Genomic DNA, 5,525 nt, shown 5'->3' on the forward strand with positions numbered 1-5,525 from the left:
CAGTGTCAGAGCTTATAGCAAGGTTGTCAGGCTTCTTAGACGGCTGTCCATTGTTTGTTTTGGGGTTACCCTTAGACTTAGCATATAGGACTTCAAAGCCCCCTCATCAGCCAGACGGTCAACCTTATCAGCCAATAACTCATCGGCAAGAACCGAGTACGGACAAGACTACACATGGAGGATCGCCGCAAGACGATCCCCTACGAGGTCACGTAGTCTCTCATCCCTTTACATTCTCCAAAATCACGGGCTCGCCTCCAAAAGGAAAACTTGTGATCATAGAGAAATCATAAGGGGTAACCGTCATCCCTCCCCACGAGAAGTGAAAAGTGTCGGTGGAGTCCCACCAAAACTTCAACAACGACCCACGAAGGAAAGCTAGTGACGCAGGCTGACTCGATAGATCCCGAAGAGTTTCTAGTTGAGGACCAACCCCCGAAAGCTTTATCACCTCTCTCACCACCTCGGGTAAGCTGTCAAACCGACCTCTCAGGTCACCTGAGCCGTATAGGCGCATTCTAGGCTCACTCTAAAAAAGAAATTCAGTTATGACGGGATTTAAAAAGAAACGAAAAAAAAGAAAATTAGAAAACAAAAACGCGATGAAACTCACTATGTCGCGCCAACCTCGAATCGAAACATGGTGGTACGGGTCCCATTTAAGGACCTGTGGATCCCATTTGGGAGGAGCCTCCTAAACCACCTCTTTGTGACGACGTTACTCAGCACCGACGCACCGCTCCCGACCCTCCTCGCGAGGATGTGTCACCCTCTTTCGAGGGCGAACCGCCTCGTCCGGAACTGGTCCTCCTAAAACCTCCTCGGCATCGACGAACGGGGGAGAGTCAATGCTACAATCGATGAAATTTTGAAAAATTACACGATTAAGTATGCTTTCGAATCCTATTAGAAACGTAAGGACGAATCCTAGGCCCATTTCAACAGCATAATGGGTACAAAAAGGGCAAAACACTAAGTCGAATGCCACAATTCCTGCCAAAAAATAAGTTAAAATAACAAAATATTTACATTGGGGTTTTGGAAAATGTGAATAGGGAGCAAGATCTGCTTCCTTTAGCTTCAAAAAACGATGAAAATCAAGCTTTGTAGAGAGAGAAAGGAGCAAAGATGGCGAAGGAAGAAGAAGAAAGCATAAAATGAAAATGGCGCCCATTGATCTTCTTTTTACCGACTTAAATGGCGCCTGCAACTCAATAAGTTGCGTGTGACAATCCAGCGCAACTCAGTCACTGCACGCGCCTGGCCAGTGCGACTTACAAAGTTGCGCGCGGATACTGGTCACTTAAAAAAGCAGTATCCGAATTTTGATCCGTTTTAAATTTTTCTAATAGTTTTGTGCGTTGTTAAACGTAATAACGCACGGACACTTATTGTCAATCACTTGACTTGAACTCGATTCAACATGCATAGATGGGGAAAGATTCGAATCATCAAAATCCTTTTTAATTGCTTTGCATTTTTTATTTTATTTTCTTTTTTTTAGATAGTTTTTTGCATCATCCTGCATGCACATCGTGCTTTGTGCCTGGCCCAAGCATATGTTTGGATGTTTTTCGTGAAGCGTCTTAAAATATCCTGTAGTGGTGCTTTACGTAAAAGCTCCTATAGACAGTTTGGCATTTTCCTGTACTGCCCTTTTAGAAATGTCACGATTTTTGTATTTTTGGCGTCCATAACAAAAATACCGCGTTATTATCCAGCGTAAAATTGTATGGCGTATATGTTGCGTAAAATTGCACTAGCAACGTGATCTGCCTCCCGTAAAAAACGATAGAACTTCTGTTTCTGTCATTAGGTGTTAGCTTAAACGAGTCGACGAGCGCGCCAAACCATCGGGGTCAGACGCCCCCTGGTTGAAGCAAATACGGTTAGCTAGGAAGCACTCTAGCTTTACCGGATAGTTAGGGTGTCCGTCCAGCCCCTGTATAAAGAGCGGCCCCTGCTGAAGCCGCACTGATTTAGACACGTGCCCCCAGTCCTGAGACGCATGTTTTCATCTTGTGGACAAAACTGCTGAGAGAGTCGACGATTTTCTTCTCTCTCACTGGATTTGGATATGTGCCTCTAGTCCTGAGACATATATTTCTATCTTGTAAACATCAAGTATTTATTTTGGTAGTGTATGTCAATCTTTTATTCAAGTGCTAGGCTACAAATGCCGAAACACCCCCCATTTTATCATCTTTTACTTAGTTAAAATCATGGAATAAATTTTTAATGACAGATCGAGGGACTTTGAACAGCTGATGACATATTAAAGGGGTATCATCCTTTTTACTCTTTTTTAAAACCCGGTACCTGTTGGCTTTCGTAGAGTCTGACTCTACGCGGAAGGGAAACCCACCCAAGACTCGCACACGAATTAAAGCGACTAAGCATGCAATAACTAATTAAACAACAATTAAGAGAGAGAAGAAAAGACATTCTTACCCTTGGCGCGTGCTTTGCTCGTATCCCGAGCTCTTACTTGAACCCCGCAAATGCGAAGGTCTCCGACGGCCTGTACCCACGAACCCGACCCGAACGATCCAAGTCCAGGTTAGTCGGGACCCGACCAATAAAAACTAGAGTTTTACGAACTTAAGGTTTCCTTACTTTTCTAAGGAGATGCCTTTTTAGTTCCACTCAAGTGTTCTTCCCAAATCCCAAAACCTTGGTATTTATAGGGAAATGAACCTTGAATTCCCACTCTCAATCAATGTGGGAGATTTGCAATTTTCCCATTTTATTTTAATTAAAACAAAAATAAAATTGCAATGCAATCAATAAGTTACAAGCGGCACAAGGAGGATGAGAGATTAGGTGAGGACCATATACAAGGGGGGACCATAGCCTTGGTGCCCAAGGCAAGGCTCACACCATTTAGTCCCCACTAGCAAGCCGGCACTCCCTCCATGTGGCTGGCTGGCAGCCTGCCTTGGCTGCCAAGGCTGCCAGCTGGCGCCTATCACCAAGGCTAGGCAGCCAGCCAGCACAGTTAGCACCCCACACGCACAGCCAGCCCGCATGCGCAACTAGCCAGAGCATGCATGTTGCTAGCGAGCCACGCATGCTGGGCGCTGCTGCTATACGAGGCATTGCGATCAGCTTGCTGGGCACTGCTATGTGAGGCACACGCACAGCCCAACACGCTGCTGGCTGATGCGAGGTGCTTGCGATATGCGAGGCACAGGGCTGCTGCCATGCGATGCCTAGCACGCATGCTGCGCAGCGATGCCTGAGGCTGGTGCGTGCCACTGCCTAGCATCATGCATAACGCACCACGCCTAGCATGCTGCTATGCGATGGTGCGTGGCTGTGATGGTGTGGCGAGCAGTGCTAGGCCATGCCTTGCGCCAGCGCCTAGCATACTAGCAAGGCCTAGCCTTGCGATGCTTGGGCGCATGGCGTGCTAGCACACACGCAAGGCTGCGATGCTTTCGGTGGCTAGCTAGCATACATGGGCCTAGCACGCCTAACATTGCGATGGGTCTAGCCTAGCACTCACATGGCTAGGCCAATGCGAGGCTATAGCTAGGATCGTACTTGTAACTTGATTGATTTCATGTCTCGTCGAATTCCAAATTCGACTCGACTTGCGACGCTCGGTCTCGACGCTCTAAGCTCGATATCCGACGTCTTTGTTCGTAAAACTACGACGACTCATCAAATCCTTCGGATTGATTCGTCGTCTCGGGTCTGTTGTTTGATTGGGTTCAACCCGAAGGGTTCAGTCAAGATTAAGCTGTAATATTAATTGTACATTAATATTAGTGATCGGAAGCCGCCTTCACCTAGGCATTCCGATCACTTGACCTTACTGAAGAATTAGCTAACTAATAATTCTGAACCCTCTATCGGAATAATACACTTGTTGGAAGGACACCATTCCTTTCAATCTCTCACTTGTCCTTCCGGACAAGTGTTCAAATTGTGTATAGCCCTTTTCCTATGTCGCTTAATGTCTCTTCATGAACTATAAGGTAAGATTCTTCGTCATCCTTATTATTTCCAGAAGTGTTTCTCGATTCCTGAGTCCGACTGTCAATAAACAGATGATTTCTAAAATCCATCTGAGCACGGCCATGCATTTTCACAGTCTCGCTCATCGAGAGGCCTTGTAAACAACAAAGACATATTCCCTATTGTTAATAGGGGGACATTCCCAGTCTTGTACTCAATGTACTGTAAGCTTCCCTTACTAAGAGGACCTAGTCGCCTGAGTGATGTCGTTATAATCCCCATTTACGGCAAACGTTTGACAACATCAAAATGACAAGTACTCAAACAAGAGAACTTGCAATACTCATGGTCGAGGAAAAAGGTTCCGATAGTAATAATGAGAAATATACTTATGACGATTTGATATCTCTTAAAGTATTCTCATAGGTCTATCCGGTATAGTTCCAAACTAGTACATGTGCAAATGATTTATGACTATCATGTCCTTGTTGAAAGGAATGGTGTCCTTCCAACAAGTGTATTATTCTGATAGAGGGTTCAGAATTATTACAGAGTTGATTCTTCAGTAAGGTCAAGTGATCGGAATGCCTAGGTGGAGGTCGCTTCTGATCAGTAATATTAAGGTACAATTAATATTACAGCTTAATCTTAACTGAACCCTTCGGGTCGAACCCAATCAAACAACCGATCTGAGACGACAAATCAATCCGAAGGATTCGATGAGTCGTCGGAGTTTTACGAACACAGACGTCGGATATCGAGCCTAGGGCGTCGAAACCGAGTGTCGCAAAATCACAAGCAATAAGTTCGAGCGTAGCCGTAGAATCACTGTGGCCTAACCATGTGGACTGTAGGCTAGCTCGAGCTAGCATGCACAATGCAGGGCTAGGCGCAAGCCTAGATGCACCATCGCATTGCTAGGCACACCTTGCGTGCTAGACGCACATGGCAGCACCATCGCAGTGCTAGGCACTAGCTTGCGTGCTTGCGTGTGTGCCTTCGCATAGCACAACACCATCGCAGTGCTAGGCACTAGCGTGTGTGCGTGCGTGTGTGCCTTCGCACAGCACAGCACCATCGCATTGCTAGGCGCTTGCGTGTGTACGTGTGTGTATGCCTAGGCGTATCGCCACGCACCAGCCATCAAGTATATGTGTTGTGCGCATATGCGAGTGCCAGGGCCAGCAGCTTGCGAGGCATAGCCCAGCGTCCAGCACCCAGCAGCATGCGTGGCTCGCTAGCAGGACGCATGTGTTGGCTGGCGTGTGCTGGCGTGCTAGCTGGCTACCAACCCAGCTGCCCTTGTGAGTGGTGGTTTAGGAGAGGTGGGGACCAAGGCCTCAAGGCTTCCCTTGGGGAGCAAGGCAATGGTCCCCCCATGGGATATAGTCCTCACCTAACCCATTCTCTCCTCTTGCCACTTGTTGCTATGTGATTGCATTTGCTTAATGATTTATTTTGGAATTAAATAAATTAGTGCAATTGCACATGATCCCACATTGATCATGAAATGGGATTCAAGTCCCCATTCTCTATAAATACCCCTTGGTTAGGATTTTTAG

The sequence above is a fragment of the Chenopodium quinoa genome, unplaced genomic scaffold (genome assembly GCF_001683475.1).
Source record: "Chenopodium quinoa cultivar QQ74 unplaced genomic scaffold, ASM168347v1, whole genome shotgun sequence".
In the NCBI taxonomy this organism is placed as follows: Eukaryota; Viridiplantae; Streptophyta; class Magnoliopsida; order Caryophyllales; family Amaranthaceae; genus Chenopodium; species Chenopodium quinoa.